The 27,670-nt window shown below is 41.6% G+C and overlaps 1 long non-coding RNA gene across 6 annotated transcripts in view; it reads right to left on the minus strand.

Moving 5' to 3' along the window:
* LOC108349241 (uncharacterized) overlaps positions 1-25,318 on the minus strand; it is a 48,663-nt gene extending 23,345 nt beyond the window's left edge. The window contains exons 1-7 of one of the 6 annotated variants that reach the window (XR_015646669.1): positions 25,223-25,318; positions 16,036-16,185; positions 13,896-13,975; positions 12,483-12,536; positions 11,785-11,947; positions 1,031-1,070; positions 34-102 (exon numbers count right to left, since the gene is read on the minus strand). This is a non-coding gene — a long non-coding RNA (uncharacterized LOC108349241). Of the gene's footprint in view, positions 1-33; positions 103-980; positions 1,071-11,784; positions 11,948-12,478; positions 12,537-13,895; positions 13,976-16,035; positions 16,186-25,222 lie in introns of all 6 variants that reach the window. The other 5 variants (XR_015646667.1, XR_015646672.1, XR_015646670.1 and 2 more) reach the window with 5 other exon arrangements.
* Between the last annotated feature and the right edge of the window lie 2,352 nt (positions 25,319-27,670).

Below are 27,670 nucleotides of genomic sequence, written 5' to 3' on the forward strand. Positions count from 1 at the left end.
CTAGAAGAACGCAGCATCATTTCTCTCTTCTACCTGGTAATGACACAGCAGGCACAGCACCGCATGGCTCCCACAGCAGCCTTGGACAGGAACAGAAGTATTCTAAAACCAAGGGAATAAAGAGAAATAGAATCACCACTTGACCTTTTTGTAGTCTTGACAGAAAATCAGATACAGACATAAACATGGCGTCTAGGCTGAACTGAGGCTCCTTTTTTTGGCCTGTGCTGCTTAAATCCATAGACAATTTCGCCCCCTGGTGGCTACTTAGCATTGTTTCATTCAGTGTCTATACATTTTATTCTGAGAACTCTGACCATATTTAGAAAATTCTGGAAGGGCACAAAGCCTTTAAGTGAAATGTTAAATGAGGCATTTAAGTTAATTATATTCTTCTTCATATCTTACAGAGTTTCCTAGGGATCAAAAATAATATTTATAACTGAGGGTGGAAATAGTTTATCTATGGGGTTTAAGGGATGGCTTCCATGGCCACAGACAAAGAAATTATCTGTTAGGAGCAAAGCACATGGTCTTATTTGGTGCCAATGGTATTCATCCAATACCCTGCTCACGAACACAGTTTAGCCTCAGATAATTCTCAAGACATGAGAAGAAACCACACTGTGCATTCTTTATTAGTTTAAATCCTGACTACTGCTAAGAAGTTTGGACTCAACATCCTCACATGGCAAGATTACTATTTCATATACCAATTGATTGTACCCTAACCAGAATAAGGCCTATGCATAAGTGCTTTCTAAAAGGCAGAATAATAACCTTCCCCAAACAGATAATACTGGTAAATGACATACTTTCCTAGCAGGAACTATGGGCTGCACCAATCCCCAATACTGTGAGTGTGAGCGCAAACACACACGCACACACACACACACGCACGCACGCACGCACAAAACAATCTAATAATTAAGAAAGCAATTAAATAATGGTTGAAAACACTGATATTTGTGGACTTTTACCATTCCTTAGCCCAATACTTCCATTCCTTAGTCACACTTGAAAACCTTACACATTGTGGAAACTCCATGTTGACAGCACTGGGTATCTACCTGGAAGAGAAGAAAGCACAATTATAAATCTCTATAAGCTTAGAAACTGACATGAACTTTTACAATGAATGAGACAAGGGACACTATGTAGCTTATCATCACCAGGGCTATTGGAGTAGTAGTCTTTAGCTGATATCTTTGAGTGTTCACTAACTGAATAATCCAAAAATGTACTATTCTTATTAACTGAAATAATGAGGCACCCACAAAAACTATTGACATATAGAAATTATAAAATAATTTAAAAGTGAACTGAAGTCAAGTATGGTGGTATAATTCCAGCACTGGAGAGGCAGAATCAGGGATACAGTGAGTACAGGTCAGTCTGGCTACATTGAAAAGATCTTGCCTCCAACACACACACACACACACACACACACACACACACACACACACACACACACACGGGGCAGACAGATAGACAGAGAAAGACAGACAGACACAGAGAGAGAGTTACACATGCATGCATGCCTACAATCTAAATTCTACCACATTAAGAGAATGAAATTTTCATACAGTTTATTGGAAATATGATATTTTCCTGTCAAGTAATGATTAAAAAGAAAGCAAACACACCCTTGTAACTTCTAGTAAATAAGCCTGTGACTAAAGAAAATTTAGGATACGTTCTTCTGAGATGCCTTCCAGAAGACTCAATCATTCCTGCCTCATAGCCAATTTTAAGTGAAAGTGCTACAAAGTCAAAAATTCTCTCAAATTTGCTTTACCTCCTCACACAGACAGTATTGGAATAGGTGTGCATAAGGCAGAGGATTAGTGCAGAGAGGAGAAATCAGGACCTGGGGAACAAGGAGATCACTCACGATGGGCATTTCAAGAGGGGAGAGAGAGAGAGAGAGAGAGAGAGAGAGAGAGAGAGAGAGAGAGAGAGAGAGAGCGAGAGCGCGTGAGCGCGTGAGCGTGTCTGTCTGTCTGTCCTACTGACTGACTGGCTTAATAATAAGGCTCAATAATAACTGGCTCAATAATGAGGTTATTGTGCATCCTGAAATTCTAAAGCCTCCAGTACACTGTCCATCCAACTGATAGATTCTCCGGCTATAAGGCCTGGCTTTGGGCCCAAATGCTTGTATATATTATTAATACAAAAATCCATCTGTATAAAACAGGCAAATTAATTTATATAGAATTTTGGCCAAAGCTGAGGAGAAATTCTCTATGTCCCTGCCTTGTCCTTAGCTGTGTTACAACTTACAGAGAAGATTAATGAAGAATTGGAGGTTCAGACAGCTCAGTGGTAGAGTGCGTAACTAGCAGGTATGAGACCCTAAGTTAAATACAAGCCATCTAAAAAACATTTTCAAAACATGAAGCAAAAAAATCAGGAACTATACACATGAAGATTTAGACATAGGCCCCAGGAGCCTCCAGTTACCTAAACAGGAAAAGAAGTCTTTCTCCTAGTGTTTCATAACTATTAGAGCTCTTCTACAGAAACTTTTCACTTCCAACCCAGCCTTTCTAGGAAGGTTTTTAGTTCTTAAAGCATGGCTTCAATCTTAACATCTTCCTGACCTTCTGGACAAAAACAAACCAGACCTATCTAGGCCAGTTTGGATGTTCTGTTGTTATTTTGTGTCCTGAAGGCTGAATTTTATTTGTTTTGTAATCTGGGGAGAGATCTGGTAGGGAGCCTAGTGGGAGTCTATAGTTAATGAAATGTGTCTGGACCATTTACAGGTTGGTGGGAGTTTCACTGGTGGGTGTAACTGTGGGTTGCCTCTTTCTAGAACCTCTTTAAGGCTAGTCTGTGAAAGAGGACCTGAGGTAAAAACCTGCTGCAATTGCACTTCTGAGTCTATCGCCCCGAGTTTAAAAAAATGACTATAACTTCTGATGATAATTAATCTTACAATTAATCTTTCTCTGTCAGGTATTGTCACAAATGTATTTTTTGACATAACTTACCAGAAATTAGAAACATCCCTTTCATGTTCTTGATATCAGAAGTGGGAACAACAGCCCTGTTGTAAATGACTACCACTTGAGTATAACTCAGATAGGGATTTTCATTAGAAATTGGTAATTTGTCATTTTAAACGTGTATGGTTTTAGGCAAACTTGAAAAAAAAAAACTCCTTTGTTTAAGAAGATTATCTTTGTTCTACAGTCAAACAAAACACCAAAAACTGAAAAAGAGACCTAAAAAAATACTGGGAAAAAATTGGCATTGGTCTGTACAATGAATTCGATGGGGGATTTAACCAAAAAAGCAACTAGGAGACAAAGAGTAACAAATAGGAGTGCACAACCAAGAACACTGAGTAAGGAGACAACCTCAAGGTCATGAGGAAGTTTCTATCTACAAGCCACACATCAAATAACAGGCTAGTGCTAAAATCTATAAAGAACTTGGTTGCACTGGATAGCCTTGGTGCATGCTTTTAATCCCAGCATGCAGGAGGCAGAGCCAGGTAGATCTCTCTGAGTATGAGTCTAACCTGGTCTACCGAGTTCCAGGATAGCCAGGGCTGCACAGAGAAACCCTATCTCAAACAGAGAACTCAGTTGCAATGAAATAAATGACACAGTTTAATAATGAACAGACTTCAATAGACATTTCTTGAAGAAAGACATACCTACACATATGGTCAATAGACATGTGAAGAATTGCTCATAAATGATCCTGATGGGGGGAATTCCATTATCTCCTCTGTCTGTTCCAGAGTTCACGAAATCTATTACCTCAGTCCCAGGAGTTCTGGGCCAAAAGCTGTGTGTTATCATACCATGGTATAGTAAGTTCCAATTATTAGCACTTCTTCTGATATATTCATTTCCCTTCAGTGGCAAGACCACTGGTCCTTTTAAATGCAAGTTGTTGAACTCCTTTTCTTCTGTGTTTCCCACTTGCCTTTATGGGAAACTTGATGGCTATTCTGCTCATTCCACAGATGCACTGAGGAAACTACACAGGGATTCTTGGGGATTGCTCTGGCTTCTGAAGGCACAGCCCCAGTCAAGACAGTTTTAGCGTGGGGTGGACCTTGCTTTTGTATCAGCCTGTGACACAGTGAGGAATTTCCCATTTCCTCTGGTGCTGATTTCTCCCCTCTACACTAGTCTTCTGCCTAATGCACACCTAATTCCATAGACTGTCTATGTCAGGAGATAAAGCAAACTTGGGAGAAATTTGATTTGCAGTGAAACTCTAGATGGCTCAGAACCAGTTCCCCTTGTTAGGGAGAAGCGCTCCATCTGGTGGCCGAGCTAAGAACTGCTGTGACTAGCGTTAAAGACCGGAGGTCTTTGCACGCAGTCCTACTTTTGTTTGGACCTAGGAAACAAGGAATTCCTTAGCTCTTGGCAGCAGCTTGTGCTTCAGCTTTTCATCAGGCCTATGTATTGACACTACTTAGACCTTGACATCGACCTGTGGTCTGATTCATGCCTTAGAAATGTTTGAAACTTGGCAGCTCTGTGAAACTCTTTTACCAACCAGGGCCTTTAATCTTTCTTCCGGCCAGGCCCTCCACCCTCCCTACTTCCAGGACCCAGTTCTTCCTGCCCAGAGGGGAACTAATTAAAGCCCATGACTTGATTGCTGTGACCCTGCAGTAGTGCAGGCACAGCTCAAGATAGATCCTGGTGAAGATAGGTGCTTGGGGGACGGACCTAATGTCCGGTCAGTCCTGATTAAAAGAACTGTTCATCCTAGCTTTTCTCAAACAGACCTGGTGAGCACACTACTCATCTCTGAGGTATTTTGGAGGAATCCCTCCCTGAGCTAAGTTCTGCTTTCTCTGGTTTAAGAATTGTTGGTGTGGGGGTTGGGGATTTAGCTCAGTGGTAGAGTGCTTGCTTAGCAACCACAAGGCCCTGGGTTCGGTCCCCAGCTCCAAGAAAAAGAAAAAAAAAGAATTGTTGGTGTGGGGGTTGGGGATTTAGCTCAGTGGTAGAGTGCTTGCCTAGCAACCACAAGGCCCTGGGTTCGGTCCCCAGCTCCAAGAAAAAGAAAAAAAAAGAATTGTTGGTGTGGGGGTTGGGGATTTAGCTCAGTGGTAGAGTGCTTGCCTAGCAAGCACAAGGCCCTGGGTTCGGTCCCCAGCTCCGGGAAAAAAAAAAAAGAATTGTTGGTGTGCACAAGATCTCTCAGACACTGGATCACCAACCAGGCAGCATACACCAGCTGAGATGAGGCCCCCAACACATATACAGCAGAGGACTGCAGGGTCTAGGTTTAGTCAGAGGAGATGCACCTAACCCTCAAAAGACTGGAGGCTCCAGGGAGTGGAGAGGTCTGGTGGGGTGGGAGTTGGGACATCCTCTTGGAGGTGGGTGGGTGGGAAAGGTTAGTATGGGAGGTGGGATCCTGGGGGGGGTGTTGAAACGGGAAGGGAAAAAAATCTGGAGTGTAAAAATAAACAAACAAATAAATAAAAAACAAAAAAATGAGGACCCTAGTTCAAAACCCTAGCACCCAACAGAAAGATCCATGGATACTTGATGCCAGCTAGCCTACCCCAAGTTTACTGAGACACCCCATCTCAAGAGAACAACGTCTCGTTTGAGATACCCCATCTCTACATGAATGGGGTTTATCTTCAGAATCTTTTAAAAACTCTGTATTGGAGTAGGACGCCAGAGGAGGATTTAGAATGTCCTGCTCTTCACTCTGGACTCTTGAGGGTTAGGTGCATCTTCTCTGACTGAACCCAGACCAGGGAGTCCAGTGCTGTATATGTGTTGGGGACCTCATCTCAGCTGGTGTATGCTGCCTGGTTGGTGATCCAGTGTCTGACAGATCTCGTGCACACCAACAATTCTTATCCAGGAGACTGATGCAGAAGAAATTCAAAGTAATAGAGCCAGTGTTATAAAGGCCTCACTAACCAATTTTCTTAGGAGACCTTAAACCAGAGAAAGCAGAACTTAGCTCGGGGAGGGATTCCTCCAAAATACCTCAGAGATGAGTAGTGTGCTCACCAGGTCTGTTTGAGAATAGGACTGACCGGACATTAGGTCCCTCCCTCAAGCAACTATCTTCACCAGGATCTATTTTGAGCTGTGCCTGCACTGCTGCAGGGTCACATCAATCAAGTCATGGGCTTTAATTAAGTCCCTTGGGGTCTTATCAGGAAAAGCTAGATTCAGGCAGGTGGTCAAGGTGACCCAACGCAGATAACAACTATTCAGGAAGAACTCCAGCATACTTAAAATTAACTCTGGCAAAGTCTTTGCTGTGTAAGTCACACATCTGCCTAAGTGGCCAGACTTTCAGGCTCCTGCCTCTTAAATTGTTCAAAGTGTAAATTGGGGCCTGGACCTGAAGGAAATTTAAGGATTGCAGAGACTGTGAATTGAATATGCCTAAGGTGTAAGTTAGCACATTCCTTTACTGAAGGCCTCCTCCTCTTTAGGCATTAGCAACACCTGGCTGGGATTCTTCTGGAAAGAGCTTTTCCCTTAATCTCTTAAGTGTGCAGGGTGACATTTCTCACTGTGAAGGTATAGTATTTCTATAACAAGCTAACTTCCCAAACCCTCCTTGAAGTATCTTAAAGCACCACACCAACGAGTCCACTCAGACCCATTCCTGGGGCAGTTTGGTGTCTGCAGTAGGTCAGAAAACAGATCACCCTCTAAACTTTGTCAGTTCCTGAGCTGGAAATTAGATGGCAACTAGCAGGCTGGAAAGGGAGAAAAAATAAATCTTTACTTCCTCTGCTCATCCAGAGCCTCAAATGCAACACTTAGCATAGGCTTGGCACTCAGAAGACTCTTCCCACCAGTAGTGGAAATCTTGAACCAGTGGCCTAAAACACTGCATAAAATTCATCCCAACGGGATCCCCAGAGTATGGACTCTGGGCACCAACAACAAACTTCTCCAGAATCTCAATGCTCCCTTCAACACTGTGTCACCTTCTTTCATCAAGAACAACTGAGTGGTGCTTTGTATCCAAGCACCAAAAACAGTGATGGGTCCCCCTCAGGAACATCATCAATGATTGTCAAGAGTTAGGCCCATCTCTTACTTCCTCTATTCAGTGGTCCCTTCTCAATCTCCCCTTGAGAGGGAAAAAAAAGGCCTCTGATCTCCTGCCTGGTCTTGTCTGTTGTAGCCTCTGATCCCTTCCAGAGGCGTAGCTGGAAGTTTGCTTCAGACACAGCTTGAGAGAGCCACCTCCCGATTCTCCAGCCATCTCCAAACTCTAGTCAGGGCTTGATCCCTGGGAGTTCCAGGGCACTGAAATGGCCTGCAATTGGCTATAGGGCCAAGGCATTGGCCAACCTGTTCTTGTACTTGGAATCTTTTATGTTAAAACAAGAACTGGGCCTGTCCCTTTATCATCTGTTGAACCTTTCTCCCAATTTGTGTTCTAGGTTGATTTGGAAGCTTACCAATCATTCTGATGTGAGAATTAATTTTCTTATAGAGCAGTTTATTGTGATTCATTTAAGCAGCTGGACCAACCCTGACTTTTAATGTGCCATTTCTGATGTGTTCATCTTGAATCTTTATACTCAGGGATGTGTACTTGAACAACGCACGAACCACAGAAAGCATCACCAGAAAGCGCCTTACAGAAAGCATTTCTCTTGCTGGGAATTGAACTGATGACCTCTGGAAGAGCAGTCGGGTGCTCTTAACCGCTGAGCCATCTCTCCAGCCCCCATCTTGAATCTTTAAATTTCTACTCTCTGTTTCCCATTTTTGTGTCTCATACCTAACTCTCCCCGCATGTCTGAAGCACAGGGCCAGAATTTCTAGGTTGGACTGTCCACTTATTTTTGTAGCAGAACCAGGACATCTTGATCAAACCTTTGAAGCCTACTATTCCATTGCTTCCTCTTCTGGAGCATGGGCATACTAAAAATATATACCTCTAATGTGCTAACAAGAAAAGTAGCAATGGACTGAACTAGAAATTATAATTCATGAAAATGATAGTACTGTCTCACAGAATATAAATTCTGAGAGTAAACAATAAATGATTAGAGCTAATCTAGGAGCTGTACACAATGGAACAGCGCTTACACACTCATTTTTCACTTAACCCCCAACAACATTTTAGTAATTGTTAAATACTCTCCCGCTTGTATGTTTTTTAAAATTAAATGTAATTTTTTTACATTTAAAAATTTTAATTAATTAAAGAGCCTGAAACACAGTGCTATAAAACTTTCTATTCGTTTTAAACTCAAAGTTTCTGCTTCTAGAGCTGAGACACAGCAGGGTGTGGTAGTGCAGTATTTAAATCCCAGCACTTGGGAAGCAGAGGCAGAAGGCTATCTGTGAGTTATAGGCAAACCTGGTGTCTATAGCCAATTCCAGATCATTTCAGGACTATATATATAGTGGGACTGTGTCTCAAAGCAAAAAGGACATGATGCAATGTATAACACTTACAGATTCTTCCTATACAAAGCGAAACAAGCCAGGCTTTTAGGGAAATGCAAATACTGCATGTTTTCACCTCTGTGAAATCTAAATCCATTACAGTCACAGACAGAAATTAGAACGGTGATGACTGGGAAGTAGAAGTTGGGAGTGGGGTGGTAGAGAGGTGGTAGTCAAACTATGAAAGGTTTCAATTAGATAGGTGAAATGATTTTTAAAAATTAGTTTCACTTAATTATTGTGTGTGTGTTGTATGTGTGTGTGTGTGTGTGTGTGTGTGTGTTCCTTGACTGCCTATAAGTCTGTACACCACATGTGTACCTGGTACCTGCAAAGACCAGAAGAGGGCGCTGGATCCCCTGCAGGAGGAATTACAGACAGTTATAAGCTCCCTTATTGGAGCTGGAAAATCGAACCTGGGTCCTCTGCAAGAGCATCAGAGTTCTAACTGCTGAGCCATCTCTCCAGCCCCAGAGGCAAGGTTTTTGAAATCTCTTATCAATAAAATCACTATGGTAATAAGAGAGTATTGAGCTTTGAAAATTACTGTGAGTACATTTCTACTGTTCGTATTAGATAAACTAAATATGTCAGATAATGGTTATATTAATTTGCTTGACTGAATCATTCTGACAAGCTTAAAAGTCAGGGGAAAGTATGGATATGACGAGGAAAGCAGCATTTCCTCCCAGAACCTGAGAATAAGAAACTTCAGCACAGTGAGGGAATATACGCTGCCTGCAGAAATAATGCCCTGTTCCCCAAGGACAGCTCAAACAAGGTTCGTAAAAACAACAAATCAACTGGTCACCTAAAGCCTTGCTGGTTGTGACCTTGAATTTAATTCTATTAGCACTTGCTGCTGTGAGACCCAAATAGTACAACTGATAAAGCACTTTAACAATTACATCTGGAATAGGAATTCCTTTCAGTAAAATAAGAAAACTAGCTCATATTTTTCTCATTTAATTTTATTCCTAGCTTTTAAACATTGCATAGTCCTTGAACTCATATATCTGGGCAGTTTATGCATATATGGCTCCTTTGAATGCCCCTAAAATAGTTTTTAGTACCATAATCAAGTATCTGGGATGAATCTCACTGCCCACATTGACAATTCCACACTGTATATGTGTAACATAACATTAAATTGAACCTCACTAACATAGCAAATCTGGAGATATTAACATTCATGGAGATATATATATATAAATGAAAGTAAATAAAGTTTTCTATTCAGTATACAACAAAATCTGTCTGTCTTTTTCTCTGGGATAATTTCACTTAGGTCTGACTGCTGGCAATGTGCTTACCCATCCACACAGATATCCTTTACTAAGGAGCCCCAAGAAGTGCCAGACTTATCAATGAAATGATCCAGGGCAAGAATCCTTCTGCTTGGTACTAGGAGAAAGACCAGTTTGGTCACTTGAGTCTGACACAGGATAAAAAGCCATGGAAATTATAGGGACACAAAAAGGCAAAGAAGGGGCTAGAGAGATGACTCAGTGGCTAAAAGCACTTATTGACCTTCCAGGGACTCTACATTCAATTCCTAGTATCCACACAGTGGATCCCAACTGTCTGTAACTTCAGTTATAAGGGCACTGACTCCCAATTCCAGCTTCCAGGGGAACAAGGCATGCACAGGGTATACAACCATACACACGAAACATCTATGCACATAAAATCTTTTTCAAAAGGAATGAAGGCCTTACCCTAGGACCTAGTTTGCCTTTCCTGCTGAATGAGAGCCAAGAAATTTCAACACAACTGCTAAAGACAAAATAGTCCACAGAGAATTCTCTCTGTAGTTTTTCCTAAAGTCATCCAAATAAAGATTTATTGTTAAAAACAATAAATAAATTCTTGTAGTCTTGAGCTTTACTATATAGCACTCTTTTATAATCCTTAAATAAAAATAATGTACTATAGCAACCTTACCATTTCATTAACAACAGAAAAGTTGTATAATAAAGGAAGCTCATATATTTTTAACTGGTGGTGCAGTGGAGAGACAAGAATAAGAAGTCAAGGATTTTTTCAGCCATATATGGAGCTACTAGCCACCCTAGGCTACACAAGACCCTGTCTCAAAAACCCAAAGGAACTTGTTATTTCATTTTAAAGCCTACTTAATCTTTAAACCTTGTTGTAAATTACATCCTTTAAGCATAGCCATTGTGAATCGAACTGAAGACTCGGAAATAAATCCACACACTTATAGACACCTGATATTTCTTTTTAGAATGATGCCAGAAATACACACTGAAAAAAGACAGCATCATCTTCAACAAATGGCGATGGTCTAACTAGATGTCAAAATATGTAAGAATGCAAACAGATCCATACTTATACACCATTCACAAAGCCTACCTCCAATGGATCAAAGGCCTCAACATAAAAACAGATAAAGAAAATCCAATAGAAAAGAAAGTGGGGAATAGCCCTGAACAGAGACAACTTCCTGAACAGAACATCACTAGCACAGGAACGAACATCAGCACTTAATTAAATGGGACCTCATGAAACTGCAAAGCTTCTATAAGGCAAAGGACACCTTCAATAGGACAAAACAGCAGCCTCTAGAATAGGAAAAGATCACCGCCAACTCCACATCTGACAGTGGGCTAATATCCAAAATACATTAAAAACTCAAGAAACTGAATATCAAGAAAACAAATAGCTTAGCTCCTGTTGGTTTAGATAATATTTCTTAGTATGATCCTAAACTTAGTAGTATTAGCCTTTCTGTCTGTAGGGAACCCAGTGGCCGATGCTTTAACTGGCTTTGTAGAAACATGGAGAATTTGAGAATCACTGACTTAGAATGCTTGCAATAGTACTGATTTTCTGGTTTGTAAAGCACTAGGTTGTGTAATTCCGAATTAAAATTTTCTGTTAGGTACACAATTCCCTGATATGAAATGAGTTCTTTGCAAAACTGAAGTACACACAAATATGAAGAAAGGGGACTTCTTTCTGTCCCTAGTTTTAAGTTCTGGCTATGAATGGTCCAAACTGAGCAGCAACGGCTCTGTATGTGGAAACAGGTTGCTTGGTCTCACTGAGTCAGCTTCCACCAGCAGTTCCAAACCTGTGGGTCCCAACCCCTTTGGGGCCACATATTAGATAGTCCGCATATTTACATATTTACATTCCAATCCAAACAGTAGCAAATTAGTCATGAAAATAATTTTATGGTTGGGGTCACCACAACATGAGTAACTGTATGAAAGGGTCTCAGCATTAGGAAGGTTGAAAGCTTAAGATAAATTCTCCTATGCTTTCTTATGATGTCGTAACATCAGGCCCAACAAACAACTTCTCTGAAGTGGTCTCTTCTTACCTATATTTAATAGTGCAGGCTGAGCTGATAACGCAAAGCAGCAAGAGAGTGATGGACAAATGCATCCAAGTGAAAGATGTTAGGCCAAGAAGGATGGCTAGCTGTTAACAGCTGAGGGCGGCGAAGGGGAAGAGCACCAGAGTGGCCCGGTCAGGCAGTAAGGCTGCAGAATAAGAAATAAGACAGGATGAAGAGTTAATGCTGAAGAAACAAAGGCCTGTCAAAACCCAGAAAGGCAAGTCCTAGTCACCAGGGTAGTTCCAAAGGGCTGTGAAAAACTTACAGCCAAAGGAAACAGACCGTCTGTCAAGAGCTATGACATAGGTCTGAGTTACAGGTTAAGGAACCCCAACATAGCGGACCTATAAAAGAACTTCAGTAGATTCTGCAGAAGACCCGTGATGTGGCTCAACCTGACAACCTAATTTTGATCCCCAAGACTCATGATGAAAGGAAAAAGAAATCAAGTCCAGTGAGCTGTCCTTTCACCTCTACCTGTATACCATGGCATGCACAAGATCACACACATCATTTCTTTAAAGACAGAGGAATCCCAACACATATGCTTATTTGAATGTTTTAATTATGCCAGCTGCAACCAAGGGACAAAGAATCCCACTTTCTTTGACCACTTAAGAGCTATATAGCACTTGTAGGGTTAGCAAATTAGGTACCCAAGAACTGATGCTTCCACCTACCAAATGCTGGATGGCAGTCCTTAAGGTCACTATCCTTGTTACCATGCTTGAGATCTGGGTAGAACAAGAGAATTACCATCCAGTTAATTACCATCCAATATAATAAGTTATATTAACAATAACTTATTTATTCTTACTCTTTGTGTTCCGATTGCCTCTCTTTAATGAGATTACAATTGGGACAACGTAAACGGCAAGATTCCTATTTAAGCAGAAGCCTCTTCAGGTTACTACCAGATTTCCACTGCAAACCTTTAAGCACAGACATATTAGATCACAGATTCTGGAACTGATTAGCCACTCTGTCCCTAAGTAAGCATGTGAATTGGGAGAAGGAGAGTAGTTGCTGTCTAGCAACTCACTGTGTACCTCTAGCAACCCTAAAATTCCCTCTTTAGCCTAGGTTGGACTTGAAACAGGTAGTCCGTGTACTGAGACAACAGGCCTATGCCACTGCAGCCCTTTAATTGCTTTGGCTTTATTGTTTTGTTGATTACCTGGCTTTTCTCTTTTTATGCTGTCTCGTTTCTTTTATTTAATATTTTACACATCAGCACCACATGCGCCTCACTGAACTGGGTGAACTCACTGAACTATTAGGTAGTGCATGAGACCTGCTCCTTCTGAGTGCTCAGTCTACTGTAACACTGTGCAGGGTTCCGTGGATTTCTTTGCTTTTATTTGTTGTGTGTCTGTTTGATCTGGGCTTTCCTTTATTTTATAACTTGCCTGGACAATGATCTGGAAGGCAGCCTAAAAAGAAGGCAGCTTAATGGATTTTCTGATAATTTGTTCTGACCCTTTTCAGGTTGGCAAGAGAGTATAAAAGGCAGATGTAATTATCTGCCATTTTCCATGAGACTATTAAGAGCCGTCTCTAAAATGTGGCTTTAAATGAAGGTTGGCCACAGCAATACTTCTGATCTGCTTTTGATGCCTTACAGTGATTTTCTTTTTTATGCTAAGGCGATCTTTAGCAGGGCTGAAAACAAAACTCCCTGCATGGCTTTCTAAATACTAACTCCTAATATGGTTTCTTGGCCATCTAGTCTTTCTATTCTTTCTTTACATATAGTTTATTACCAGAAAATAGATGACACCCTTTGTTCCTGATGATAGGTTAAGTACAACTATGAGTTCTACAGGAAATAGAAACTCACAGGGGATTCTAATACAAAACAGGTATTTTGTTCTCTTCACTTTGAGCACAAACGACTAAAGAAATCCATAATGGCAGATCACTTTTTCTTAACTTAGAAAGACCATCTTAGCACTACAGTCCAAAGCATACAATAATGAACAGCATGAACAGATTCACTGTTACGTAAGGCAAGCAATGTAAAAATGCTAGATGTAAACAGAGTCAGAAAATTATAGCTTACTTGTCATTGTAAGAATTTGTTTTGACCTTACCGTAAAAGGAATAAGTGCATACACCAATCTAAGGGGCTCCATCAAATCAAAACTCCTCTGGATAGGTGAAGATCAGGTAGCTGAAGAGTTTGAGAAAAAAAAATCAGACACAGATTTGGAGTGTTGGAGAATTTCTGGAGTAGAGAACTCATGCAGATTATAGGGAAATTAGAACTTACCTTACTAATTATGTTATTTTTAAAAAAAACTAAAATAAAGGAAAAGATTACTACATTGTATGTATGTAAATCCCATTTTCATTGTGCTTTTTATGAATAAAATCTGAATCTAGGCACATGCCAGGTAGAAATTGTGCCACTGAGCTATGCCCCCAGCCTGGCATTTTTCATATGTCAATGATATGATATGTGGTAACTGGAAGGGAAGGAATACAGGCCAATACTGACATAAGCATTATAAAAATGGCAAAATTAAAGCTGATGGTTAAACAAAGGAAAGTGTGGATATATACACAGCGGAACACCGGATAGCCTTCAAAAAGGAGCAAATTCTGAGGACTGGGTGGCTGAGTTGCTGAAGTGATAAAGGCCATAAAATGACTGCACTGCAAGAACAAGGAACTTAATGCTCTCCTCAGAACCCTAGTGCAAAAGTCTGGGCCAGGAAACTATGGCGAGGTCTCAATCTGCAAAGTTCTTATGCAATAAGCATGAGGATCTAAATTCAATCCCCAAAGTCCACCTAAAACTCCTGGAGGGTTAACTTGTAATCCTACCCTTGGAGAAACAGAACAACAAAAGCTTTGGGGTGCGCTGGCCAGACTAAGTGAATCATGACCTCCTTACTCAGTGTGTGATTCCATCTCAAAAAATCTGATACTGAAGAAACTCAAAATCAATCTCTGACCTCCATGTGCACATGCATGCATTCATGCAAACACACACACATGTACACACATGCACTCACACACGCACGCACACACATACTTACGTCTGAACAGGGTCCAGGAATTCAGTCATGTGAGGGGAATTCTGAGTGCTAGTGAGAACACTCCAAGAAAACTAATTGTTCTTGGAATGTGCTTTTAGGCTCCTCCCAGGTGTAGCAGATAGGGCTGAGTTTACATTAGATTACTTATTAGTACTTGCCGCTGTTATCCAATTAAATGGTTAAACTATCCTTTATATGCATCTATGGAAAAACATGGTTTCTGTCACATGTGGCTTGTAGTTGTGACTGCAAACATTTTCAACTCATGAGAACTTTACTCATGTGACCCTTCTTAACCCTTACAGCGTAAATGGTTTGATGCTCCGAATAAAGTTAGCTACTGCATGAGACTCTAGTCTGCCTCGTTTATTGGTTCCATTCTTCCAGGTCCCGCTACCTCTGGACTGGACACGCACTTGGAGACACACACAAAGAAACGCTGCCCATGGGGCTGGAGAGATGCTTCAGCAGTACAGAGCACATGGTGGCTCATAACTCACTATAACTCTGATACCCTCCTCTCCAACATCCGGGCATGCATACAGTGCACGAAACAGTTTACAGAACATTCATACACATAAAAGAAACAAATCTTTTTAAAAATATGGGCCCAGGGCTAGTGAGGGAAAGATGGGCAGATCCCTTGCGGTCATGCCTCCATGAAGGCAGGGTTCCAGAGCAATGAGAGGCCCTATCTAAAGAACAAAATTGTGTATATATGGCCTGAAGAATGATGTGGGAGACTTTTACCACTGCACCAAAGTCAGACTTGGTGAACCGGTGAGTTTTTACGGGAGCTACTAACAGCAACATGGGTGAGGAGATACTTAAAAGAACACAAGTGACTAAAGTCCACCTCAACAAGGCTGATGGTCACAAAAGCTACTAATAACCCTGGAACGCTTTCCAGTTTACAAGTAGTTTGATCATCCGAACATCGCTTCTCTGTGAAGTTGGGTTTCCCAGTTTCCACACCTAACAGTTGTGTACTCCTTTTCACATAGGTACCTAGGCCCTCAAAAAAAATCTTCCTATTTTCTGTTCTCCCAAACATTGCAGTTCATGAGACTTCCCACAGCCTCCCAGACATGTTTCCATTTGGAGGAAACCACCATACAAAACAAGCAGAGCATATGTGCCTACAGAAAAGGGATCCCATGCAGACACATGTCCACACATATGCACTTACCCTGCCACACCAAAGGAAGGAAACTCGTCATCCATTTGCAACAGCAGAGAAGAAACTTGTATGAAGTGAAAACAGTCAGGCCTGCACAGGACACAATTTCAGTCTTCTTTAAGGCAATCATATTTGTGGTAGCAGAGCTGAATGCTGTACCTGCAGGGCATGGAGAATGAAGATTAAGGAGAAAGGAAAGATGGTGATCGAAGTAGGCCGAATCTTCAATTAGACAGGAAGAACTTTCAAGATTATTGCAATGAACAGAGATTATTATTATCAACAACAGGGTGCTACACGTTTCAAAATTGCTAAAGAAACATTTCAAATGTTCATATCAGAAACCACCAGAATTTTATGTGTCAAGTGAGTTCTCTTGATTTCATCATTCCATATTGTACACATATCATACCGTGACCCCAAGGACATACACAACTTTTCAATGTACAATAAAATAGTGTTAAATAGTCAAAAGTTTCTGTGCACAAAATGTATTCAAATCCCTTGCTCTTGAGTGTACTATCATTCATACTTGACTAGCCTTCCCTTCAGAGACACTGTATAAGCGGAGCTAGGAGTCAGGATTACAGGGGAAATGTCATTCTCGGAGTGAAGGTGAAGCCCAGACTACTGCCCCATTCCCCGGCACCAGGACACTAATCTCCTGGCTCTGATTAGTGAATCCACAGCTCAGTCCACAAATGCCCGCTTCTTTAATTTTATTTCCCTTCTTTCCCCTCTTTTAACACCACTGAGGAAAATGTGACACAAACTAAAAAGTTATGGTTCCCCAAATTCTGCCAAAAGATCGGTAGATTAAAATTCATGGGAGCTGAAGAAATGACTCAGCAGTTAAGGACACTTCCTGACCTTCTAAAGGACCTGAGTTCAGTTTCCAGCACCCACGTCAGGTGGCTCACAATTGACTATAACTTCAGCTCCAGAGGATCCAACCCCTCTGGCCTCTAAGGGGGCTGACACTCATATGTACATACCCACACAGAGAAACAAACACCAACACGTATAATTTTTAAAACAACCTTTAAAAAATTCATGTTCATATCTATGTATATATACATAATGTAGTTTTAGCAATTTATTTATGTTAAGGGGGAAGACCATTCTCATCTAGCCCAGGCCTTATGGCTGTGGGCTAGTAACACTTTTCTGGTTCCCCAAGGTCAGCTGTGTATAGTAAATCAGGAGAACAGTGGTGGCATTTCCAGGGAATTTATTTGCAATTAACTTTCAGGTACCCACCCTATGACTGGCCAACCTAGCACTCGGTACAGTTGGTTTGGATGTACAAAGAAATTTGAGAAGCACTAATTCAGACAACTCGAACTGCAGTTATTTCTCTGGTGAAGAAAGGAAGGGTGGGATTATTCAAACAATTTAAATTATGATTAAAGTTTGGGGCAGGCACACAGTTCACAGCTGCAAATTTGAAAAAGATGTATATGACTTCAAATTTTCATGCAAGCTAAGATCATCCCTGAGTTCCTGCTTTGCTTTCCTCTTTAGAGATTATAGGCTCTACATGAAATAGGAAACACTATCCTAACATCAATAAAATTGACTCTTCCACAGGGCCAGAGTTAAGTTGTTTTGAGACAAAAGTAATACCCTGTCAGTCCAAGTTGGTATACAGAAACCTAAATTTGTCAGAAATATGATTAAAGGAAAGTTTTACTGTATTTTAAGCCTGAAATATGTTTATGCCCTGCACTAAAGTTCCTGTCCCAGACTCCTCCAGGATAAATCTTCCTGGCACAATATGCACATCTTCCAAACCATTATTTTTACATCTTGCTACAAAGCAGATGGCAACTGGTAGGCTGCAAAGAGCGAAAATAAAGTGTTAGTCCTTTGGATCGTCCAGAGCTTCAAACACACAAGAGCAGCCAGTCTGGCACTCGGAAACCAGAGCACTAAATTCATTTCAGCTAGACATAAGGCAGATTTATGTATTCTGGCCAGCACTTACTGATTTGTGATCTTCCCTTAATCTGTCCACTGCTGCCTGCCCTTAGTCCCAGCTAGCTGCTCACCAATAAACCTGAAAATGCTTGTCTCCTCAACACACCAGAAACATTGAGTGCTGCCACCTTAAGAGGCTGAATCTCTGATCCTGTTGCTGCCACCTTAAGAGAATGAATCATTGATCCTGACTCTTCCCCTACTGTCCTTGGAGTCACCTCTCACTTCTGTTCACTTGTCTCTGCACCCTGATAGCTGGTTGTGCAGCTCTGGTCTGTCTCCACCCAGAGGCCTCAGGGAAGACTGCAAGCAACCAGAAGGTGACACCAGAGCCAGAGCCAGATAATTACATCACACATTCTTCTCGGCTCCAACTTTCAATTTAGTTTGACCCTGTGGAGTCCCTTTTGTAGGTCAAATGCTTCCTGATCCCAGGCAGCTTTTATTTTATAAAAACTGCCTGGTCTGTCCTATTTTTTTTACTGGATATTTTTATTTACATTTCAAATGTTATTACCTTTCCTGGTTTCCCCGTCTATAAACCCCCATCACATCCCCCTCCCCCTTCTTCTATGGAGGGTGTACCAAACCACCCCCCCTCCGGCCTCCCCACCCTGACGTTCCCCTACACTGGAGAGTCAAGCCTTGGCAGGACCAAGGGCTTCTCCTCCCATTGGTGCCCAACAAGGCCATCCTCTGCTACATATGCAGCTGGAGCCATGGGTCCATGTGTACACTTTGGATGGTGGTTTAGTCCCTGGGAGCACTGGTTGGTTGGTGTTGTTGTTCTTATGGGGTTGCAAGACCCTTCGGCTCCTTCAATCCTTTCTCTAACTCCTCCAATAGGGACCACACTCTCAGTCCAATGGTTGGCTGTGAGCATCTGCCTCTAGATTTGTCAGGCTCTAGCAGAGCCTCTCACGAGACAGCTATATCAGATTCCTGTCAGCTTGCACTTCTTGGCATCAACAATATTGTCTGGATTTAGTGGCTGTACGTATATGGGCTGCATCCCCAAGTGGGGCTGTCTCTGGATGGCCTTTTCTTCAGTCTCTGCTCCAAACCTTTTCTCGGTAGTTCCTCCTATGAATAATTTTGTGTGGTTTTTTGTGATTGGGTTACCTCATTCAGGAAATATTTCCTAGTTCCACCCATTTGCCTACGAATTTCATGAAGTCATTGTTTTTGACAGCTGAGTAGTACTCCCTTATATAAATGTACCACATTTTCTGTATCCATTCCTCTGTTGAGGGACATCTGGGCTCTTTCCAGCTTCTAGCTATTATAAATAAGGCTGCTATGAACATAGTGGAGCATGTGTCTTTGTTATATGTTAGAGCATCATTTGGGTATAGCTAATGGGGTACAGAGCTAAACAAAGAATTCTCAGCTGAGGAATACTGAATGGCTGAGAAGCACCTAACGAAATGTTCAACATCCTTAGTCATCAGGGAAATACAAATCAAATGACCCTGAGATTCCAACTTATACCAGTGAGAATGGCTAAGATAAAAAACTCAGGTGACAGCAGATGCTGGCAAGGATGTGGAGAAAGAGGAACACTCCTCCATTGTTGGTGGGATTGAAAACTGGTACAACCACTCTGGAAATCAGTCTGGAGGTTCCTCAGAATATGGGACATAGTGCTACTGCAATATTTTTATTTGTTAATATTTCTCCAAATCTGTGTTTGAGGTATACTCATTATCATGGCTGAAGTAGGAATTCATTTTCCTCTTCAGTGAGTAGTAGTATATTTTGAGCCATTTTAGCTGCTGATTCAATCCCTGCTTTCTTTTTTTTTTTTTTTCCGGAGCTGGGGACCGAACTCAGGGCCTTGCGCTTCCTAGGCAAGAGCTCTACCACTGAACTAAATCCCCAACCCCAATCCCTGCTTTCAATGTGCTATGTTCAATGTATTAACCCTGGCACTGCAGCCTTTTGCTTGACTTTCATTATATATTTAAGCAGCACAGATGTTTCATAATATTAGTTTCTGCTATAGAATCCTCACTATTCTATTATGTTTCTGCTTTTTGTTGTTGTTGTTCTTTTATTTTTAGGTAGGAAGTCAACATGTATCCTTGTCTACCCTCAAATCCAGTTGCCTTTCTACCTCATAATCCCAAGTGATGAGATTACCCAAACAATGCAAAGCCATCTGGCTTGTTAAGAGACCCACTCCTCAACTCTAAAACAATTAGCCAATAAGGAAGAAAACAGTATAACATTATCTACAAAGATTTTTGGATTTGAACCCCAAAGCCACAAAAGATAAACAGTAATGTTCCAAATTAAGGCACTTGTGCACAGCAAAGAAAACAAGAATATAGACACAACATTCAGAGAGTAAGAAAACTGAAATATACCTACTAAGAGGTTTGATAACAGTATAAGAAACTCAGCTCTATATACAGTTGAAAAAAACAATTCAAAGGGTTGGGGATTTAGCTCAGTGGTAGAGCGCTTGCCTAGCAAGCGCAAGGCCCTGAGTTCGGTCCCCAGCTCCTGAAAAAAAATTCAAAATGACTAGAAAATCTCAATAGACTTCCAAAAGGCCACCAGACTTTAGCACAACTGATACCATGTTACAGGCACCATTCTGACCTCCAAACCCAACAAGTAGGCCCTAACATCTGCCAAAATGGAAACAAAGAGACCAAATTCTTTAAAGATCTAGTCTGTAGTTCCAAGAAAGTCCCAAAATGTAATAACCCTGCTTTTTGCCTCCTGTAGTTCTGCTTCTTGCTCTCTAAAGTGTGATGAAGAGGTTGTGGTTTTTATGCATAAAAGACAAAAGGCTGAAAGTTCAGGGCTGCATGATTTGGGCACGTTCCTGATGTAGCCATCAACTGGTAAGAAAGACTTTCTTTTCAGCTTTAACAATGTCCTCCAGTGGTCTCTGCTATCGGTATCAGTATCACCGTTGGTAGAATTATAGTTAGTTGATTTATTTGTATTTTTTATTTGTTTTTGTTTGGTTTCAAGCAAGGTCTCCTTTGCTTTAAATTGATCTTCCTGTTTCTGCTTCCGAAGTGCTGAAATTACCGGCATATGACACCAGTCTCAAGTAATGGTAAGCTGTTTCTATTATGCTGGGGAACTAGATCACTCAGTAAGTGCTTGCCACACAGGCAAGAGTACCTGAGTTCAATCCCCAGAATTTACCTAAAACTACAGTGCATGTGGTGGTCCTTCCTACCATTGGGGATAGAAATATACAAATCCCTAGAATTTCCTGGATAGCCAGCCTTAACTGTTAAAATCCCAGGCCTATAAGAAACCCTATCTCAAAAAGCAAGTTGAACCTCAGTGTGGTGGTACACACTTTTCATCCCTGCCTAAAGTAGAGGCAGAGACAGATTCTTTTAATTTTGAGACCAGGCAGAGCTATATAATAAGACCTTGTCTCAAAAAAACAAACAAGCAAACAAAATTAAGGTGGATGGTGCTTAAGAATAATACAAGGTTGACTCTTGACACACACAGGTATCAGTATGACCAAACACACATATTTTCATGTCACATATAAATAAAACCCATTTGGGAGTGTTCTGGGCTTCCTACAGCTCCCCACTGGTATGAGTCCCCAGAAATTAGGATTCCCACAAAACTACATGGGTAGTGAGAATGGATCAACCCAAAGACCCTGGTACCTGGGACTTGGTACAAGAAGACTCATTACTCAGTCCTTGTAACCTGAGTCTAAAACTCAACCTATGGACATACAGTTCCTGATATTTTCATAATTTTTTCTATAATCTGTAACACTGATATGAACAAGGTGGAGACAGACTGAGAAGGTCTTTCCTCAGTACACCGTGCAAAAATCAATTCTGTATACATAAATATTTTTCTTATTAATGTGAGGAAGCATTTTAACCCTGGTTAGCAGAAACTACTTGGGGTTTCTGCCTGCGCCCGGAACCACCTGGTGGCTTCAGGACACACACACGAAGGCAGAAGTCCTCTGGGACAGGACACTTCCAGTTTCTGGCTGTGCTTGAAGATGAACATCAAAATTGGAACTAAATTCTTCATAGAGTTGGAAAGAGCAATTTGCAGATTCATTTGGAATAACAAAAAACACAGGAGAGCGAAAACTATACTCAACAATAAAAGAACTTCTGGGGGAACCACCATCCCTGACTTCAAGCAGTATTACAGAGCAATAGTCATAAAAACTGTATGGTATTGGTACAGAGACAGACAGATAGACCAATGGAATAGAATTGAAGACCCAGAAATGAACCCACACACCTATGGTCACTTGATCTTTGACAAAGGAGCTAAAACCATCCAGTGGAAAAAAAGATAGCATTTTCAACAAATGTTGCTGGTTCAACTGGAGGTCAGCATGTAAAAGAATGCAAATCAATCCATTCTTATCTCCTTGTACAAAGCTTAAGTCCAAGTGGATCAAGGACCTCCACATCAAACCAGATACACTCAAACTAATAGAAGAAAAAGTGGGGAAGAGCCTTGAACACATGGGCACTGGGGGGAATTTCCTGAATAAAACACCAATGGCTTATGCTCTAAGATCAAGAATTGACAAATGGGACCTCTTAAAATTACAAAGCTATACAGCAAAGGGCACTGTCATTAGGACAAAACGGCAACCAACAGATTGGGAAAAGATCTTTTCCAATCCTACATCTAATAGAGGGCTAGTATCCAAAATATACAAATAACTCAAGAAGTTAGACTCCAGAGAGCCAAATAACCCTATTAAAAAGGGGGGTACAGAGCTAAACAAAGAATCCTCAGCTGAGGAATATCGAATGGCTGAGAAGCACTTAACGAAATGTTCAACATCCTTAGTCATCAGGGAAATGCAAATCAAAACAACCCTGAGTTTCCACCTCATGCCAGTCAGAATGGCTAAGATAAAAAACTCAGGTGACAGCAAATGCTGGCGAGGATGTAGAGAAAAAGGAACACTCCTCCATTGTTGGTGGGATTGCAGACTGGTACAACCACTCTGGAAATCAGTCTGAAGGTTCCTCAGAAAATTGGACATTGAACTACCTGAGGATCCAGCTATACCTCTCTTGGGCATATACCCAAGAGATGCTCCAACATACAACAAGGACACATGATACACTATGTTCATAGCACCCTTATTTATAATATCCAGAAGCTGGAAAGAACCCAGATGCCCTTCAACAGAGGAATGGATACAGAAAATGTGGTACATTTACATAATGGAGTACTACTCAGCTATCAAAAACAATGACTTCATGAAATTCATAGGCAAATGGATGGAACTAGAATATCATCCTGAGGTAATCCAGTCACAAAAAACACACGATATGCACTCACTGATAAGTGGATATTAGCCCAAAAGCTCAAATTACCCAAGATACAATCCACAGACCTCATGAAGCTCGAGAAGAAAGACGTCCAATGTGAGGATGCTTCAGTCCTTCTTAGAATGGGGGATAAAAATATTCATAGGAGGGGATATGGAGACAAAGTTTAGAGCAGAGACTGAAGGAATGGCCATTCAGAGCCTGCCCCACTTGGGTTTACAGCTCATTTATATACAACCACCAAAATTAGATAATATTGATGAAGCTAAGAAATGCATGCTGACAGGAAACTGATATAGATGTCTTCTGAGAGGTTCAACCAGAGTATATCAAATACAGAGGTGAATGCTAGCAGTAAACCACTGAACTGAGAACGGGTCCCTGTTGGAGGAGTTAGAGAAAGGATTGAAGGAGTTGAAGGGGCCTGCAACCTCATAAGAACAACAATACCAACCATCCAGAGCTCCCAGAGACTATACCACCATCCAAAGAGTACACATGGACAGACACATGGCTCCAGCTGTATATGTAGCAGAGAATTGCCTTGTTGGGCACCAATGGAGGAGAAGTCCTTGGTCCTGCCAAGGCTGGAGACCCCTTCCCAGTGCGGGGGGAAGTAGAGGGAAGGAGGAGTGGTTTGGGAGGGGGAGCACCCTCAGAGAAGAAGGGGAGGTGTTGGGATAGGGGGCTTATGGATGACAAACAGGGAAAGGGATTAACATTTGAAATGTAAATAAAAAATACCCAAGAAAAAAAAAAAGAAACACTAGTTGGTAATTTGAATTGAAGTCCTCCAGTAACACTTTCAAGTTTATATGTCACCCCTGTTTCGGGCTGTTTTCAAATGTTTGGCACTGTGGCCTAAAGTTGTGGTCTAGAAAGGTACTGGGTCACATTCATAATTATGCTGATACACATGTGAGACTCGGGTTGGTTAGGAAAGGTAGATCAACAGTTTTCCAAGGATAGACCTATGGCCACTGCTGTTTCCTGCAAACTGTTAGAAATTCAAATTCTAGGAAGCATCACACACACACACACACACACACACACACACACACACACGAATGGATGAAAGAACTCTTATTAATAAAGCAGCAGCCTGACTAAACAAGTCCCCCAGAAAATTAGGATGCACAGAAAAATGTAAGCAGCATTAACCTACTTCATCCTTGCTTCTCTCCTTAATAAAGCATCCAATGTCTGGCCGTTTCAAATCTTTAAAAGTTTACTTACGGTTTTGAAGAGTTTGGGATTATATGCTGTCAACTGACTTAGTTTACTAAACAAACTACTAGCACAGAAGAATTTCAAACGTTCAGAGTGCTGTGATGTCCTAACCAAATTACAGACAGGATCAACGTGCAAGAGTGGATTCTGACCTCAAGTTAAGACTGATTTTCCCAGAGGGGTCCTGCTCTTGAATAGGAAAATTCTCTCACCAGCAATAAACTACTATGGCCTTAAGTATTACTTGACCAACCCCACTACCCACTAGGGCCAAATAGCTGCACCAGGAGCTAAAAGCCCAGAGAGAAAACGCCTGAAAGAAAAGTTTGCTTTATTTTCAAAAGCTGTGAAAGCCGATCCATCAGAGAGCACTCTGCCAACCCTTTTCCCGCCAACCCTTTCTCCCAGGGCACTGTCCAGGTCGCTAACATAGTGCTCTAACAGTTCCAATTAAAATATAAATGACAATTGTTAGAATAAGACAAGTACAAATAAAGCCTACTCGCTCACAGCCCGTAATGGAATCCACTGAACAAAACAAGAGCGGCATTCGTTAATTTGTAACTCAAAACAAAGACAGAATGAATCTGAAAACAAAGGGCCCCTATAATTTCATACGAACACGCTCTTGACGTGTGAGTACCGACAACAGTTTCTCGCCCGGTTCTTACGTTTGCTTCATCCTTTACGGTCCATCCTCGTTTCTCGCGGATCCCTAACCCAAAACAAAACAAAACAAATCCAGCGGCCAACAGACCGGAAACAGCAACACGCACCGCTGTGGCGTCATCAATAGCCGCCGGGAGTTCTTTCTGTTTACACCTACCCCTCACCCCGCAATCTCCTCACTTTGGTTCCCATCTCTTTGTGCCTTTGGCAGCTGGAGGTTTCTAACCTTGAGCCGGAAAGACCCGCTGGGACATCTCGCTTTGTCCTCTTCTGGGAAACTGACCGGCACAGCTCTATGGCCTCCGGGAGCACCAGCAACAGTAGCGGCAGTAGCCACACCGGGCCCGATCCCAGAAGCCTTTGCGAAAGTTGAGGCTCCCAGAAGCTCGTGGCAGTTTTCCGGGACCACCCAGGATGCGGTACTAAGGAGCATTCCACCTTCATCCCTATCCCGCTCCAACAGCAACCAGGGATTCACCTCCACCCCCAAGAGTTGCAGGAGTTGGCGGGCCAACTCAGTACAACCAGGCATCTTTTATACTAAAGCATATAAAATACCTGGCCTGCCCCTATCTGGTTTGTTCAAGCTTGACTCACAGTTACCAATACTTCTGAAGTTGAAATTCATTTTCTCAATGTGATAGTCTATCGTGACCATTTAAGCTGCTGAACCAACTCCGGCCCTGGTGTGCCCTTTCTGATGTGGTCACTTTGAACTTGAAACTCTTTCTACCCTCTTTCCCATCTTTGTGGTTCCTGTGTGATTTCACTGCAGGCCTTAAATGAGGAGGCTATTTTATTGTCTTTGTGGGTTAGTGTGCCAAGGCGCGCCCATGGTGGTGATCAGAAGACTGTCTTCAGGAGTTGATTCTTTACTACTACCTTGTGGGATCCGGGGATTGAACCCAAATCATTGAGCTTTAAGATCATTTATGATATTAAGATATTTTAGGTCTCCTGCTTGAATTTATGTCTATACACCTAGTGGGTGTCTGTTGCCCACAGAGGCTAGAAGACGGTACTGAATCCCCTGAAACTTGGTAGAGGGGTGTTCCACACTATGTAGGTGCTGGGAATTAAACTCAGGTCCTCTGGAAGAGCAGCCAGTACTTTTAACCACTGAGCTATATCTCCAGTTCCATAATTAAAATAGAGAAGCAAAAGAGATTGTCTTTTCTCTGTGTATTTTGCTTGCATGTATACATTTGGACCACCTATGTGTCTCCTGACTAGAGATTAGAAGGTGTGGCCTTGCTGGAATAAGTGTGTCACTGTGTGTGTGGGCTTTAAGACCCTCATCCTAGCTGCCTGGAAGTTCATATACTGCTAGCAGCCTTCAGATGAAGATGTAGAACTCTCAGCTCCTCCTGCCTGGATGCTGCCATGTTCCCACCTTGATGATACAGGAGTGAACCTCTGAACCTGTAAGCCAGCCCTAATTAAATGTTGTCCTTTATAAGACTTGCCTTGGTCATGGTGTCTGTTCACAGCAGTAAAACCCTAACTAAGACAAGTGGGGATGTTGTTTATATATGTTTCCCTGAATAAAATTGATTCTATGGCTTCTGGCATGGTAGACTAGTGTTCTTCCACTAAGTTATACTGCCAGCTAATCCTGTTGATGTTTTTGAACAGCAAATTTGAAAAATCATTTTAATCAGCTAGCAAAGAAGTCAGTGCTCTGAAAATTGTCACTGATCAAGAATAATTGGAGCCTATACTTGAATACAAGTAAGTTTAGGTGTGGCTGGGGAGATGGGTCAATTCATAGGAGATCTTGCTGCAAAAAAGCATGAAGACCTGAGTTCGAATCCCCAACTCATGTAAAAATCTGATAAGCCTATCACCTGAACATCTAGTCTCAGTGAGAGACCACCCTGTCTTAAGGGAATAAAGTGGAAAGGGGGGGACACTTAAATAAATAAAAACTCATACACACACACACACACACACACACACACACACACACGAATTGTATCAGTATACATTCAGGTCAGGTGCCTTTGTTCTTTTTTGAACACAAGGATAGCCACCAATAAAGAACCATCTATCTCATGAAATTTGGTTACCTAGGGTAAGAGTAAAATAACAGTGTTCACTAACACCTACCAACATTCCTTAGACCATGCTGACCTCAGTACTGCCTATTTTACCTCAGGCAAAAGTGCAAGATCCTCACCCCACTCCATTCTTTATAGACCTGGTAGGATAGATCACAATGTCTAGTTAGCAGAGTACCAAGAGAGTATATAGCTCTGTCTCTAGCCAATATTTTAGTAATGCCTATAGTATCAATCAGTCTGTAGACTCAGCTTTGTAGTAAGTTCATGGTTAACTAAGACAATTTAGGAACCCATCTCAAAAAGCAGAAACAAAACACTACAAATATATACACAAACATGTATACACACACACACACACACACACACACACACACACACACACTGGGC

The sequence above is a fragment of the Rattus norvegicus genome, chromosome X (assembly GCF_021556685.1).
Source record: "Rattus norvegicus strain SHRSP/BbbUtx chromosome X, alternate assembly SHRSP_T2T, whole genome shotgun sequence".
Lineage (NCBI taxonomy): Eukaryota > Metazoa > Chordata > Mammalia > Rodentia > Muridae > Rattus > Rattus norvegicus.